Source organism: Monomorium pharaonis, chromosome 2 (assembly GCF_013373865.1).
Source record: "Monomorium pharaonis isolate MP-MQ-018 chromosome 2, ASM1337386v2, whole genome shotgun sequence".
NCBI lineage: Eukaryota > Metazoa > Arthropoda > Insecta > Hymenoptera > Formicidae > Monomorium > Monomorium pharaonis.
This window is the reverse complement of record NC_050468.1, coordinates 27,356,472-27,374,952: the sequence shown is the minus strand read 5'-3', so window position 1 is coordinate 27,374,952 and position 18,481 is coordinate 27,356,472. Positions and strand designations below refer to the sequence as shown.

The 18,481-nt window shown below is 29.7% G+C and overlaps 1 long non-coding RNA gene across 1 annotated transcript; it reads right to left on the bottom strand.

Annotated features, from left to right (window-relative positions):
* Positions 1–15,179: 15,179 nt before the first annotated feature.
* LOC105839722 lies at positions 15,180–18,194 on the bottom strand. Its single transcript, XR_003626747.2, has 2 exons — positions 17,764–18,194; positions 15,180–17,179 (listed from the first exon to the last, which is right to left on the bottom strand). It is a non-coding gene; the product is annotated as an uncharacterized LOC105839722 (long non-coding RNA).
* Positions 18,195–18,481: the final 287 nt, after the last annotated feature.

Below are 18,481 nucleotides of genomic sequence, written 5' to 3'. Positions count from 1 at the left end.
AAATTACTCACTTAAAATATTTTTCATATGAAACCGCCGACTGGCGTGGTAATGTTACTTAAAATTCTTGCAAAACTCCCATTTTCCGGATGATATATGCGGGTCGTAAAACGATAAAAAAATCTGAACACCGGTGGGAATCGCGCTTTATAACGATTTTGTGTTAAAAAAAGTTTAAGCCATACACAGCGACCATTAGAAAAAAAGCAAATAGAAGAGAGAGAGAGAGAGAGAGAGAGAGAGAGAGAGAGAGAGAGAGAGACGGAATTAAATGTGGAAATTCGTCACTCGCATTTTTATCCCGACAGCCGGTTTAACGCCTCCCGACAGGGCAGCCTGAGAGGGAGGCGACAGCTTTTTTTCCCTCCATTTCCTCCCTCCACATAGTACTTATTCGATATCTACGAAACTTTTCGTCCCTCCAGTGAGTGAAGAAGTGCACTCACCGCCGTTCCATCGCTCATAACCACACGCCATTTTGCGCCGGTGGGAAAACCCGCGGAAAACTTTGCCGGGTCCTTCATCTAGTTAGGAGTCGCAACTACCGCGCTGCTTGCACTCATCCTTTTGATTAAATTTATCGGATGGGCGTCCAACTTTTCAATCGATTGTTACGTCCAACTTAATTAGCTCCAGGTGTTCGAGCGTTCAAAGTGAGAAACAGGAATTAAATCGTGTGGCCTAAAATGCGCTATCGCACATTGATCTACGCCCCTTTAAAGTACAGCGTGTCGTGTTTGAAACATGCGGAGCTCGTAAAATAAATCTTTAAAGAAATGCAAGAAAATGCAAAATATTCAGAATATGTATTAAAAGGTATCTTTTTTTTGTTTATTTAACTAATTATTTTTTATGACAACTAATTAGCACACAGAATTATTGTTGTTTAGATTGTCTTTTAGGCCCGTTTCTACCAACGTATATAGATTAATTTTTATCTCGGTTTAATACTTGTTACCTCATTCTAGTTCTAAAAATTAGAAAGAGGTAAAGAGTTAGTTAATCCGAGATTAAAATTAATCTACGTTGGTAAAAATGGGCCTTAGTCTTTTTCTTACTGTCTTTCTATTAAAGTATATTACATTAATTAAAAATAATTATAAATCAATTCTACGATAATGATAATGGTATCATCGGCGTTGATTTTCTTGAAGAATTGTCGACATTAGTATAAAGTTTCGTCTGTGATCTGCGAAGTGTCATTGCAAATAGAACTTTTGTACTGTTCTCTCGTTACTTTCAGGGATATAACATATGCTGACACGTGCGGGAACAATGACCTTACGTGTCTGGTATCATATGAAGAAAGAGATCCATCTATGGGCGCACTGATGGACGAACTTTATATTAGAAAAGTTTTTATGTCTTCTACAGGCCGCAAACGATTCCTATTCTCTTTCTTATACTGCGCAATCTGTAATCGTGTCAACTTGCGTCGGCGATATATCACGTCATAAAATTATCGATAAACACTTTCCTACGTCAAGTAAAAGAATCGACATTTATTGCTTCGACAATACTTGATTTATAATTAAAATAGGTACAACTATATTTACTTATTTACCTATTTCTTTTTAGATAAATTAGATGGCATATGAGAGCGCGAATTGTTTCTTTTTATTAAATAAGTTTCTGGGTAATTGTTTTTGTCAATTAATTTTTTATTACATATCCGCGGGGCTTTTCCTTTGACTAGAAGAAAAATTTCGCTAAAACGGGGGATTGAAGTTTTGCGAAATCATATTTGAAGCTAACCCGAACGGAATCCTCTTTCGCGTTTTCATTTTGACTTGTATAATCCCGCGAAGAGCGCGATCTTTCCGCCTTCGCGAAGTAGCGCGAAAGCCGATTCGCGTGGTCATGGAGTTCGACATTATTACGCGGGTATTAAATTTGCTGCGAATGTGTGGCGCGCGGGAGATGCGCGAGCATAATTTTCATCCCCCGGGGAATCTGCAGTCGCGAACTTCTAACGAGTTGGCCGAAGTTTCATTCTTTTATTTTGCGATAATTAAAGTTCACGGAAACTTACGATACCATCTGCAACCTCTGTCAAGCCGGGCGAAGAAATCCAGTCGCGACTTACGCGAACGACAGACATAGCGTTTTCCTCGTTACTGCAACTTTGATGCATTTCGTGCTCGAGTTGGTCGATAAAGAACGAGGCTATGGAAAACTTGCATGTTTATATAAATATTATATATATATATATATATATATATATATATATATATATATAAAATATCACAAGAGTCGTAGCTGATTATCCGTGCATGGCAGAAAGATGATATCTCACACATTTATTTTATTTTTGATTTATTTCTCTTAATCCCTTCTTATGTCTTGCGACTTAGAATAATTTCCGGTTTACAACACAATATATGTATTAATTAATACATAAGTTAATTTAATATACTTAGTATTATTATTTCTGTGGCTATATGATTATGCCTCAGCTTAATTGTAAATTACAAACTATATTTTGATAACTATATATTAACTATATTTTAATAATGTAATATTTGTATTAATTTGTTGCTGTATTTTAAACCTTTATCTTTCGCAACTTATTATGCCTCTTTTTATATACCATTCTGTTACATTGTCCTACTTTAGTTTAATTGTTCTTTCCTTTTTGCTATCTTTTTTATTGCTTCTAAACTTTCCTGTTCTTCAAATCTCCAATGTATTTTAATAACGAAAGTGGACCAAGAAAAGTGACACCTCTAATTTAATAAAGCATGAATGGAATTTTTGTGTAATGAAACAAAAGACTATAACTTTTCAAAATAATATACTCTTCTACATTTTTATTTGCGGTACAGTTAACTGTATTATAAAATAATTTTTCGATTCTCTATGCGCTCGTGTGAAACTATGCGCTCGTGTGAAAGCCTACGTAAAGCAATTCAAAATGGGAGACAATAAAGAGGATTGATTGAAGTAGCGCGTTGTTATCGAATTTTTTTTTATTGCGAAAAATATTTACGCGATAGAATTTTAACGAGAAAATTCGGAGAGAAATGCGAGAAAGATTCTTCTGCTATGCGAATAGAAGCGAAAATTTTGCAGGAACGTTGTGCAAAAATAAATTTATCTGTGTAAAATAAGAACTATTAAATATCGAAATTAATTATATGAATATGACTGATATGACATTTTTGTGCAAACTGCTTTTCAGTCATGTTTTATCGAAGAGTAATAATATTATTTTTCACTTTTTGCTCGCAGTAAGCACTCAGTTTACAAAACGCTATTATTGAAAAACGTTTTAATATTTTTGAACGTTTGCCACGTTCGAATGTTTTATTTTTTTTAATCAATGGTACACAGACGCACAAATAGTTGTTGGGTGATTGATTGCGGGGCAATCAAAATCAATGAAATCGTTTCTTCTGAATAAGTAAGAAAGTGATCGGGTCAGGCTCGTTCCTTCGCAGTGGCAGGGGAGAGATGTGGAAAGCCGATGGTCTTCCTTTCAATTACTGCCTTTACCTAGAAAGAAGTTCTCCTTGATCCACGTGACTAGAATAATCCGATATGTCTACATCCTAACTAGTACTATGACGTTAAGTAATTACTTGTTAAGTAAATTAAATTAAATTGAAACACTTATAATAATCTTTTAATTATTATATATATTCTAATTAGAATATAGTTAATTCACTTCTCTTCCAAATTGTCATAATAATTAATAAACATTAAATAATTAAGTAAAACAAATAATTTGTAAATCAGATGTTGTCATATTAGATGTAATTACGTATTGTCTTTCATGTCAAATTACAACATATGATAAAAAATTATATATATTGTTATTATTTTTATTTATATATAAGATATAATAAACATATGTACATAACCAATAAATTACAATGTAACATTATCAATATAGAAAATATAATAAATTTTTAATGGCGTCATGACTAAGAGATCCACGCAAACGCGGTCGCGGGGATCGAGGGAAATGGCGGAGACCACAGAGACAAGGCCTTTCTTTCAATTACTGTAGTTAAAATGAGTCCTTCCTTAGCACGTGACTCGAATACGGCGAACACCGGCTCCGGTCTATATTCTTGACGGAGGAGTGGCCTGGTGAACGGTCCACTCTTTTCCGTTCTTTGGAGTGATGGACGAGGGTTCAGGAAATCTATTTCGTTCCTACCCACAACGGAGGTACAACGGCTGATAAATCAAATACTCTACACGGAAACATGCTGCTATGTATGTCCGGAAGACTCTCATTAACTGACAACCGGCCTTACTTTCAAAGGTACTCGAGTCTTACATAAAATATTACAAGTCCATACCAAATATATAAAATTCACATTTAAAAAATACAAAATTTGAAATAGGAACATTTCATACGACTTGTTAAGCAATAGTGTTAACTTTGATTTCCCTTTATATCTATTATTTATAGGTCCTTTAAATCATTAAACGTACGTCCTAAATACACATAGTTTCAATCTATATTTCTCTATTATTTGTGTTATAAAAATGTTATAAAAAGTAATATTTATATTGTATATTTTATTTAAAGAGGCGCGAAACACATAATTATGTTATCCTAGTTCAGAGTACAAAAAAGTGATATTTTGGAGAATTAAAAAAAAAATTGCTATAAATTCTTCTACGCTTTTACATATTTGTATGTACATACATATTTAATAAATATTTGCAAATTTTTGTAGCTAAATATACGGCAAAATGTTTATAAGTCTTTATGTAAATTTGAAAAAAAAAAGAAAAAAACATGTAGAAATGGCTGACATATGATTACTAATAGCTTTTCTTAATTTAACTAAAACAAAAAATTTTGTAGAATTTTTAGTTTTATGGGTGTGATTATAATTTAAAATATAATATAAAATATCGTAATTTAAAATAGCATAATTTTAAAAACAAGTATTAATTTTTATTTTTTTAAATTTAACATTCATGAAAAAACAATTTATTTCAACATTTATAAATATCGCAATGATCCTAATTTATGTGATAACAGATATGTACCTTATGTATGTATATGTAAAAATAATATCGATAGATTTATTTTAATAGATTTTTAAGAAATCAACCAACTTGAAAAATATGTATATTCAGGAAAAATACGTTCAAAGTTAATTGAAGGTATCAAACAATCTGTGAGCAAAAATTGTCTACATAAAAATATCTTTGCTATTTTTCGGATATTGAACAAATAAAAATAAATTTTTTTTTGAATTTATTTTTAAGATTTTAAATATTTAAAAAATATAGAAAAGAAATCGATTTTCTAGACTAGAATAACAGTACAAATTTAGAAAAGCACACGGAGAGAATTTTTTCTTAAAGTTTACTCGCAAAATCTGGTAATTGTGGAATAATGTGTAACCTCGAGGAATTTTACTATACTGTTTAGTAAATTTTACTAAAAAGTATAATAAAATTTCTTGAGGTCCCACATTATCTTACAATTATCAGATTTGAAGGTAAATTTTAAAAGAAAATTTTCTCCGTGTAACTTTAAGCTAGAAAAGTTAAAAAACAAGCTAAAAAAATATTGTAAATTCTTTCTTAGGTATTTATAAAATTTGATTATCCGTTTCTGTGTTTGCAACAGTTTTTATACATTAGGTAATCTTTGGATTCAGAATATTTTATCAGTGTGTGTTGATTCTGTTTTTAAAAACATTTTGTCTCTTATACAAACGACGCAAAAAATCTGCGTCGCAAATCAAAAAGCGCAGTCTCTGAATCGGGAACAAAACGTTGCGACAATTGTCGCTACTTCATGTTATTTCATGCAAGCTTTAATGGAGTGTCACGCAGACCGTAATGAAATCTACTTCAAGTTTCCGTATGTCTAGAACTTTTTAACCGTCTATCATCGTGCGATTGTCGCTCGTTCAATTAATCTGCTGTAAAGTATACCGTGCAATTTCTCCGCAGTTCTCGTGCTTCAAAATGAGTAAACAGTACCTTATCGCTGGTACCCGAATCCTTTGCGATAACGTAAGGTAAACTGACACGACGGGTCCTTTTATCAGTACGTAGGATTAGAATGCTAATCCGGACCAGAAGCCGGAGACGAACGAGAAGCCAGATAATCGCGTTTTAAGACAAAAATAATTTCAAACTAATAATATATGCGGCGCGAAAATATAAAGGTGTAATTAGAGAAATTCTCGGGAAGAAGGAGGGAGGAAACAACTCGCGTTAGGATCGAGTGAAGAGACGAGTGAAGCGCGTGGCTGAGATGCGGAAACCCACAGAAAATTGCATTCCTTTGCACGTCGTAAGCTGCGTCACGCAGCGTGCGGCACTTGATTATTTCCCATTTCAGAGAAATAATCCAGGATCTGAAAGCCGCGCTTTTAATGTTATTAGGCAAATTCGTGCATCAAGTAATTCCCAAGTAAAACACAATGTCACAATAATGTATAAAATGAACAATGTTTGTTGTTATCTACATAAAATTGTCAAAATAATTATCTAGAAGATGTGTGTTTTATCAGAAGATGTGTGTCTTATTTTTATTTAGATATTTATTGAATGTATATTATCTCTATCTTTATTTTAGACAAAAGAAGTATTATCTTTTTCAAATAATGTAAGTTAATTGAATAACAACGAATATAAAGAAATATCTTTAGCTTTAAATCCTAAGTTACTATTTATCTTAATAAAAGAAACTTTATTATTGCCGCAAAACTATAAGTTGTTCGAAAACTTGAAAGAATTTTGTTATTATAATATGAGTTATGTATTCTTTATATTTTTAAATTTTTATTTTTATTTGCTTATTAAATCAAATCAAAACAGGAACATTTTTCGTCACATTAAATTATTTAAAGAATCTAGCTTGTTTCTAAAAAATAAAAATTTAAAAATAAATATATAAATATATTTCTCTTTCTTTCTCTCTCGCTTTCTCTTTTATAAATTGCTTTACTTAACAGTAATATTATCTTAAAATTATCTAGATTAAATAAATAATTATATTTATCTTGTTTAAGATACGTTTACATGTATTTTTTAAATAATCGTTTTAGAATCAATTTTTAAGTCACGAGAGAACTTTTTGTTCTGCTTGGAATTGTGGCTGTAGATTAAAGATTTTTTGGTATAATTTATTGGCACAATATCGGCACAATATATGCGTGCTAATATTTAACGAACGCAACACGAAGTGTATCGTAATAACTGCACGTGGGATTCGTCCGGCGGAACGCTACCGCGTCAACGGGGAGAACGTAGAGGGTGAGTTACGTAACGCATGTAATAACCGCATATAGGTCCCAAACGCAGCACGGGAAAGCAAACTCGCCATTAAAAGCAACGAAGCGCATTACACACATACACCATGGAGCAATACAATTACTTTTAACAGCATGATTGCGGATACACTTACTCGCAGATGCTTGACCTCTTGAATAAAAGCTCGTCACACGCAAACGAGCCGTGCCGATTCATAAATAAAACTTGTGTCCCCGTATTACAATTCCGGCAGAAAATCTCTGCGTACCCTTCGGAAACATTTTCTTTGACGAAATTTACAGTAATCCGTACGAACTTGCTCGAGCAACTTCGCCAATTCAGGCAACGCTCCGTCGCTTAGATCAAAATAAAAATACGATGGTATCGAATTTGCTCCATTATCGCACGCTTGACAATTCGATGAGCAGCAGGCATTTACTCGGCACGTTGAAGCTCTGCCATTCCCAATTTCTTCTTCTTTTTTTTTTGTGCATGCGGCAATTTTCCGTGCTTCGCGGATTCTGAGTGCTTTCTTTTCTTCCATTTTCATCCTCAATTTGCGTAAGTGCACGACTCCGCGCGGCCGAGCCTTTTCCCGGTGTTCCTTATCCTCCCTCGTAGGTAAGTGAAGTTTTGCTCATTATCTAAGTAGCGGAAAAGCGACCTCGCGCACAACAATTTACGATTGTCCGGCCGCGCGTGCGGTCGATTGTCCGCGAATTACGTACGCACGCTCGGACCCCACGTATACGCATTTTACCGAGGGATTTCGTGATGTATAACGGCCCGGTCAAAGTTTGTGCCAAACACTCGTTAGACAAGAAGCCAGACGAGGGTGAAAGTTACCCCAGAGGGTTTCGCGCGACAACTTTGTGGCAACGGAATTGTTGTCGCTAGATTTACTAACTAAAATTTGATTCACTATCTGCATGGTTACCATTATAAGAAATAACAGTAAATTGAAATAACACACACACACACACACACACACACACACACACACACACACACGTCTAACAATGACACGTAAAGAATATAAGCTAATAGAAATATTACAAAGGTATGCTGGTGGAAAAGTAAGTTATTACAACAAATTTAGTGTAAAATTACATTGTAAAATTATAGAGTAAAATTGGATTATTACTAGTAATATTAGATATATTAATTTGTAAAATATTACTACTATTTTATTCTAATTTTTTAAAATGTTGTTAGTAGGCACAAAGTAAAATATGTTCTTTATTTATAATGATTTTTAATTTTTGTAAATCGTTCGTTAATTTTTTGATAATGCTTATACGTTGCTACTTCAAATACTTAAAACCTTATATTTCTAACATTACAAAACTATTTTATTTATAAACTATTTTATTAAAATATTCCCATATTCAGAGATACTGTTCATTGAAGCTTATTATGGGAATTTTCTAGCAAGAAACAGAAATTGATACAGAAATTATTTTGTCAGAGTCTACAGCGCAGCTAAACTATATGTATATAGAGATGACTCAACACATAATTGAGAAATATATAAAATAATTATAAAAGTAGTTATTTAGTTACTTAGTTGCTAAAAAGCTAAATTAAGTTACGGTAACGAAAGAAAAAAGAAGATAAAGTTAAATTACAGATATTAAAATAAAGTAATTCTAACTCTAATTTCGTTGAAAGTAACGAGTTACTTTCCAATTTTTATTTAAAAGAATTGCAAACTTAAAATAAAATCCAATAAGATATCCAATTATACCAATTTATTTTCCATTATTAATTTACAATATTTATTGATAATCCTTTTTTATTTTTCAAATATACATTGTAACAGCATTGTTGGATTCTCCAGTGTCTGAAAAATCAAAATTTGATGTTTAACATTACAAATAATCAATGTCATACTGTTATGTAAAAAGTTTTATTTTTCTTAATGTAATAATATATTATAGTAATTAAATATCAATAATTATAAAATATAAAATACAAATTATAATATGAATATAAAATATACATAACTAAAATGTCTTGCAATAATCAATCTTAACAAAAGCTTAACAAAAAGTTAACAAAGAGTTATAAAGAGTCAGCGCGGTACTTAGGGGCGCAATGGTATTTATATCAAAATTATAAAGCCTTAGAGTTTCTTCTTGGCATAAAAAAATTATAATTTAAAATATAGTAATGCAGACTGAGTTAATTTTTTATTTATGAAATAAAAAATTACATAAATAAAAAATTACATAAATAAAAAGTTACATAAATAAAAAATTAACTTAGTTAAAGTTACGTTAAGATAAATTTAACTCAAGTTAAAGTAAAAGTTAATTTTGAGAAGCTTTATTTATATTAAATTAAAAAGCTATATAATTTACGTCAGATTACTAATATAATTATAATATTATCATATATGTTTAATTTTATTTGTAAATTAAGTTATAATATTAATTATATAAAATAACAAAACATATTTTTATGCAGAAATGTATTTTTATTTTATAATTTTTTTCTTTTGTCCAACTAAAATTTTTAATTTAGAAAAAAATTAATAAGTTAAAGTTTATAAGTTTCAAAAATAACTAGTTAAAGTTAAAAATTAAATCATTTAAAATTAACTAAATTAAATTAAAAGTTATTAACTTTTTAACTTTCAACTTTTTAACTAGTTACTGTCCAACTCTGATATTTAGTGTGCAAATGATAAATAAATTAACAAAAACCAATGCACTGCAATCTCGAAGACAAGCATCAACAAATCTTATTGTATCATACATATGTATACATATATCAGCGTGTGTGTGCGTGTGTGTGTGTGTGTGTGTGTGTATTTATATCTATATATAAAGCGAAAAAAGATGTAATTAAAAGAAAAATATTAAAAAGTAAAGCATCTGTAAAATATATAAAAATATGTAAAAATTATACCTATCTTTAAGCCGGAACGCGACATAGTCCTTGACTATCTCTCCTCTGACCTGCAGGACAGCCGCGACTTGGAAGATCTATTATATATGACTCGCTGACCACCATCGTGATAAAAGTTGATATTAATAAAAGCGTAATCATTAAAAATGAAGTATAAATGTTGGTATGGCTGTTCTCCATGATTTAAAGAATAATCTTGCAAGAACACAAGCTTCAGAATAGTTGCTGTCGTGAATTAACTTTCAATTTAGCACTACGTGAGAGGATTTCTTTTTATACTGTTATAGCTATAAATGATTTTAGTTAACGACAAATATTATATGTATGATAAAGCACTACAATAAAAATGTACATGCAATAAAAATTGTTTTGCAGGAAATAAAGATCATACCTTTGTATTATAAAACTTTTATTTTTCAAAAACATAAAATTTTTACACGTTAGATTTATTTAAATTTATTTAAAGTATCAGGCTTGATTCTTTATGTATTATTATTGTATTATTAAAAAAGTAAATTTTTAAAAAAATAATTTATAATATTATCTTTAATAATCTTGTGTAAATAAATAAGTTTTTCTTTAAAACTTTGATAATAAAAATGTGTCTATTAAAAAGAAAAATCCATAAAATTTTATATAATATATGTATAAATTTGCAGTCAAAGATCAAAAATGTATGTATAGTAGTTTATTTTTATTTGTTAATTTATATCATTTGCATATAATCTTCTGTATGTAAAAATAACAGGGGAAAAAAGAAAAATAAATTTTTCATTTTATATTAGATGAATGAAATTACTTAAGATTTAACAATATATGTATTACTTATTCTTGCTTCTTTTTTCAGAACATTTATTTAAATTTCTGAATGTTAATACTGTCTAAAAAAATATACAAATATAAAAATATATTAATTCCTGCAACCATTGTCATTCACTGCAAAAGAATAATATTACAAGTATAGCAAAAATTATCTAGTGTAAAGAAGATAAATGATTAGCGACTATTGTAATATTGCATATGCTTTACGCTTAATTTAAATAATAAAGATAAAATTTATATTTAAACTGTTAATAAAATGTAAAAAAAAATTTTTTTAAAACTTATTTATGCAAAAATTTGGCGATAAATTTTAGGTGTAACATCTAGAAATTTACTTCAGTAAAAAAATTTTTTTAAAATAATTTTTTTAAAGTATAATTAAATTAAGTAATTTTTTTTTTTTTAATGTTGTTAGTAAACACAAAACACAATCTGTTCTTTATTCCATCGTGAAATATAATTTTTAACAAAAGTTGCAACATTTTATAAATATAGAACATTTATTATAGAAATGATATTCCAAATATATGTATTTCGTTTACTATGCCTTTATAATTCCAAATATTATACATTTTTCTTTTAATATGTAATTTCTAACATTTGTTTTTATAATAAATACTTTTTCTTGTATTGTGATGTATGATTTTTGATAAATAAATATTTACTTTATTTTTTGTAATGTATGACTTGCATATAATTTTTATTTTTTGTACTGTTTAAATTATTCTTTTTATATCTTTGGGATATAGTTTATGATTTTCAATTTATGATCAATTTTTTACAATTATATTACAAGCATTATAAAATTCTATTTTTGTTGCTTATTTTTCACGCTTCCTAATCACGCTTCCATGACTCAATCAGAACTAGTGTCAATAATAATCATTTTTTGTCAAATTACAATTCTTTTTATATATATTTTTAATACGTATATAGTGCACGCAGATTTTTGCAAATAATCAATTTTCCTACGATAGTAGAAAAATACGTAATATTGTCACATATTGTCAAAACTTATGATTTTATTTCTACTTTTATCATTAGTAAATTAATTTTTTTTTAATAAAAAATATCAATTCAAAAAAATTTTATATTTTACATTTAATAATTGTGTTTTTATTAATCAATCTTTATCACAAAGATAATAATATCTTTATCGAACATTTATTGATTCTTTTCCTTTTTAATTAGAAATTTGATAAAAAATTACAATAAATTGTAAAATTACAAAATAAAAATTTTAACAAAATAATATGAGAGTGATTATCAATAACATTAATATCAATTTTCAGCTTATAGTTACATGAAAGTCCAATATGTCTAAAAATGTAGAATTGACGTATCTGACGTATGTATTTTATGAGAACGTCAGAACAACAATTATAAATCACAAAGATACAATAAGAAGTAAACAATTATAAATATGTAATATATTGCGTTTTAATTAAAATTTCTAATTTTATAATTTAAATAAAAAAGTAAGTTTTTCTTTTTATTGTAAATTTTTTTATCCGCAAAAAGCTTTAAAAAAAGGCAGTTAATGTATTAAGAATTATTAAGAATTATTAAAACAATTTGAAAAATGTACACATGTTTCTTTACGTATAACTGATTTAATTTTTATATAATTAACTAGCTATGCCCTGCCACGCGTTGCTGTGACTCTCTATTCTTATGCTACGTTTTTTTCAAATTTGCTTTGCTTTCGTTGTTTAATTTTCAAGAGCCTTGCTTTACTGTTGCTCTTTTTATTTTATTTTTGAATAAGCATTTATCTATCTTTAATAAATCTAATATTCACGTATTTCTAACTTTTTTTTCTAAAAGCTGCCATGGATTTAGAAATCCATTCAAAAGACTGTTTTAAATAAGTTCCTTTTTTTCAATAAAATAACAGAAATCTTTATTTTTCTTATTATCTTAATTTAAACACAATAGAAACATTCTTTGCCTCTCCTGGTCTCTCCCGTCTCTCCCCGTCTCTCCCGGTCTCTCCCCGTCTCTCCCGGTCTCTCCCGGTCTCTCCCGGTCTCTTCCTGTCTCTCCCGGTCTCTTCCGGTTTCTCCCCGTCTCTCCCCGTCTCTCCCGATCTCTCCCCGTCTCTTCCCGTCTCTCCCGGTCTCTCCTCGTCTCTCCCGGTCTCTCCCCGTCTCTCGCCGTCTTTCCCGGTCTCTTCCCGTCTCTCCCGGTCTCTTCCCGTCTCTCCCGGTCTCTCCCCGTTTCTCTCCGTCTCTCCCGGTCTCTTCCCGTCTCTCCCAGTCTCTCCCGGTCTCTCCCCGTCTCTCCCGTCTCTCCCGATCTCTCCCCGTCTCTCCCAGTCTCTCCCCGTCTCTCCCGGTCTCTCCCCGTCTCTCCCGGTCTCTCCCCGTCTCTCCCGGTCTCTCCTCGTCTCTCCCGGTCTCTCCCCGTCTCAATGTGTCAAAATTTCAATAATATTAATAAAAAACTATTTTTTACACTTAAATTATGGCCATCATTTTTGAAACACACGGTATTTCCATAATCAGACCCCATAAGAACACTCCCAGTTACGAATGCAACGTTGTATCAAAATTTCAAAGCAATCGGTGAATAACTTACGGAGATCTTAGATGAGTAACAAACATTTTACATTTTTATTTATATAGATGTTTTAAACTTTTTCAATATTTTAAAAAATTACAATATAACACATAAAAAATTAGCCTAATATCAAACACTTATTGATATTTTTAAAAGAAAAGTGTATTTCTTATAATTATACTAAAAAATTATACTTCTACATTTATGTAAAAACTATTAATAAAGAATAGTATTTAAAACATATAATATAACTTTTATTATTATATCCACCAGCATAATATCTATATTAAGATACTTACATATATTGGCATTATTTAGATGGCTTTTTTTCTTCTAAGTCCATTTCTAAGTCCACTTAGTGTTTAAAAAATGGTTAAATAGTGCCGTAATATTCGTAACAAGAAGTTAAAATTTTTGAAATACTTCTTTTAAAATGAGGAACTAGGACAGAATAGTCGGAGCAATTGATGTAAAGAAATTACATTTACTTGTTAATTTTGAGGACGTTATGTATATATATGTACATACAATCACAATATAAAAATGACTTGAAACGAAGAGAGTTATTCGCTCAATAATAATCATCAATCAAATCTTCGTTAAAATAAAATATTAACTTTAAATTTATAAAAAATTTGTTTTTTTGATGATTTTTATAATGCGTATTTAACTTAATAAAAATATGGATCTGAAACTAATAATATGTTAAACAAAACGTCACAAAGTCAATCTATTCGACTTCAATAATCAAATAAAAAGAAAACTAGGTAGAGTTAATCAGTCAAATATTTTTTCAATAATTGGAGATTATATTATTCGATTAAGTCGTGACTAATGCTCAATTTTGAATCAAAATTTTATTATTCGATTCTCATTATTTGCTCGTCGTGTGCTAGAAATAATTGTCTTAATTTTTTAAAGTACATTCATTTGTCTAACAATCAAATTATGTCGAACGAAAATAAAAGAAATTGATATTTTCATTCACAATTATCTTCAAATTTGACGATTCCAATATTTTTCTTGCCACTCCGTTTTTAATTCTTGAAATTACTTTAGTAAAAAAGAGGTATTAGTTTGTATTTTATCGTTTGTCACAATAGACTTGCGAGATCAATTATTTGCTGTATCAATGCAATGTATAATTACTTTATTATATACAAACATAGTGTTAATTTTATTAATTCATAAAACAACGTGATAAAGCATCAGAAAGTGAGATCCGAGGATGTTATCATATCCTTTTCAACTGCGTAGCTATCCTCTTCCCACGTTAAACTAATGATAGTCTTACAGCCATTTAATAGCTTGTACAGTAGAATTAAAATGTAGCAGCTATTGCAAATGGTACTGCTACATCCATATTACATTTATTATGTCATCCAATACACTGAAGTATCTGATGCGACGTACCGTTTGAGAAATTTAATCCTTTATGAATTAAAAATTCACGACAGGAATGACGTAAATCCATAATTTGCGAAGGTTTTCTTGCTACAATAAATTTAGGAATCAAATATAAACTTTATAAATTATGTCATGTGTTTTCTGAATCCGAGATAATAAAGACTTCTACATCTAGTTTTTTTTAATTGATTTGAATTTTAAGTAAAATGTAAAATGCAATAAGTACATTTAAAATATTAAATTAATTTTTAAATATTTATTTCCAATAATATTTACATTTGCTATACTTTGATATTATTAATTAACAAATATTAATGCCTCAAATATTAAAATTAAGTGCGCCATTTCTACTATTAGTGACATCAAATTGTAATGTACAACGTTCTTCTGAAATAAAATATTGCTAGAACATTGAATAGAACAAAAAATCGTAGGTTGTTAAATTTACATTATATACACTACATAAACTGTAATAATTTTGTTTAAGTTTTATTTCTCTTAAAGATCTAAGTTGTATAAACTATTTTGCTTTATGAGGAACGTTGGACAACAACTAATAAATTATATAATAAGTTAATGTAAAATTACAATTAATTAATATTGATAAAATACATTGTTTAAATTATAATTATGTGTGCTTTAATATAAGAAAAAGCAGATAGATAATATGGAATAACGTTTTTGAATCAATATTATTCCGATAAACATGTAGAACTTAATTATAATTTATGTGGGACTCTTAACAATATATATTAAGAATATATTGATTGTTATTAGTAGGTACCTCAAAAATTTAATCATAAGTTTAAATTTAGTATTAAAAAAATTTTTAAAGTAAAATCAAGTGTGAACTAAAAAGTAAAAATATACAGATCAAATTTTAGAAACAGTAATAGATAACACAAGAAATAAAACGCGGACTTATTTATGCAAATTGATTAAAAACTAGTTTATATCTTTACTATACAAAGTTATGAGAAAAGTAAAATAATTTTATTGCAACAAAAAATATTAAATTAATTTTTAAATTATTATTAGTAGATATGTAAAATAAATATTACTATTTATATATATAATAAATATTATTATTTACAACAAGTATGAAAATGTTCATATTTAAATAATTAAAAATCACAATTTATATAAAATAAAAATTATTTAACATAAGAAATAAATTTAAAATAAATAAAAAATGAATTTACGAATCCGTTCATTACAGCATGTTTTGCAATAATTGTAACAACTTGCAACGATTGCTGCCTGCATGATTATAATGCTTTCTTTAAAAAAATAAGGCTCTATTCCATATTATCCGCTTTCACTTTATATTTAAAGTAGATATATATCCATATCGATCTTTTCGTTGTAATATAGTTGCCAGTTTCTCCTGGAACCATCTATAATTACAATAAAAATTATACCAAAAATATTGCAAAAATATAACAATTTCAAATGTTTATTTCTTATTCGGTAATCGATACAGTGTAATTCGAATTATCACCACATATATCACTAAACATTCACTTGCTCTTATAAAAAAGTAAAATTTACAAGTTTAATCGATGTACTTTATTTGAGAATTAGTCTTATGCTTGAGCAATAATCTTAGTGTATAAGTTACGATGCACAATTTAATTTGTCCTTCACATTAAATAAATGATCGCTTTTGACGTATACATATAATTAATGTTGTATATGTTTTGCGCACCAAAAATCTGAAGATATATAGATATCGTAAAATATTAGATTATTATAATCTTTAAATATAAGTTTATGCGAAGCAATGATGTGTGTTTAAACATATCTATAATATTCGGTTAATCAAAACTTCAATTTTCAATTTTTTTCACATTTTTAATGCTTAAAATTCTTTGAATAATAATTAATAAAAATAATAAATTCGTTTTACAGTATTATACTATTTTAAGAAATTTTCGTCATTATGTTACACTGTTCTTAAATACTTGAGTTTCTTATATAAAAAACATGTTTCAAATACTTGTCTTGCTTTTTCTTTCGCAATACACATGCAATTATCTGAATTGCACAATAAATGATATTGCGACATTTTTTGCGTTAACATTCGCAAATTTACTTTTATTTTACATTTTAAAATTACATAGATCTTATAAGTATTTTTATGAATATTTATATATGTATATATTATATATACTTCATCTGTTCAATACCTTCATTATTTTTCCGCTTTTGTTATTTAGCTCGTCACATCAACGATCTGCAACAAAAAGAAGAGTTTTTTTCAACAAATAAAATTAGAGATTGTATTTTTTATTTATTTAAAGACAGACATATAAAAATATGTCTTTAATATACATTAAACGGACAACGTACGAGGTTTCAACTTAAAGTTTTCTTTAGCACAAATATTAACTTAAATTTAAGAATATTAATGGTTTTTTATCGTTTACTAGTTATGAAAATAATATGTTTAAATAAAATCTAATATCCAAATATTACATATATTTACAGGCACGTAATTCCTTCTAAAATATACGAATATTTCTTAAATCTACGCGTGGCTCGTCCGACGACTGTTAAAATTTATAGTAAGGCGATAAGTCAAAGAATTAGATCCAATCTGCTCATTAGAGCCCACATGTAAATCCTCGACAATATTTCGGCATTAAACAGGGTTAGTAAGTTTTGGCGTACGTTCGCATATGAATATACATGGCTACTTAGTAAGCTTCCGTAGTTTATGCGAAACAGGGAATTAACATAATATGCCATAAATAACACGAGTCATCGTTACAATAAGTGCAGGCCGCTTAATAAGTGGCAATAATAAATGCTTCTAACTTTAATGAATCTCCGTCGTGCATTCCGGCGCTTAATCGAGATCACGCATTCTAACGGTTCCTCTAAAAATTTTAATTCGTCCTTTGTAGCAAAGTAAGAGCACACATAGTGACACGACACCAACGGCGTTTATTTTGCGCCCGGCGAAGAAAACAGCGTCCTAATTAGTTCGACGTCGGGATGACGCACGCGGCGTGCAGAGGTCTCTCCGTTTTCCGCTCGCTTTAACTCCGCGGACTCGAGAAGTAACAACAGAAAGTCAACCCGACAACTGCAGTCGACACGGCGAAAAACACGACGCGATCTATTCTCCAATCCCCAGCAGACGATAGTGCGCGCGGCGCGGCGCAACGCGATCCTCCGCTCACTTCGGAGCACAGAGGTCGATGCGTTTTAACTAATTGATGCCGATATATGTAATAAACCCGGGGGCTATACCGTTATGTAAATTCGCCGGCCTGTAAAATAATTGAAACACGGCGTTAACCCGCCGGCGTATCGCGCGGCGAGGTATTGTAACTGTGCACGCTGCCGCCGCCGATGCTCGATCGCGCGTGGTGCTGCATTCGCGCGAACAAATCCCCCCCCCCCTCCTCCGCCGGTGTTGCGCAAATTAGAAATTTACGAGCGAGCAACGGCGTGGCTAATCGGCGCCCGTATGACAAACGATACTTTGGGCATTTTAATTAGCGCGGCGCGTACGACCACCCCGAAGGCG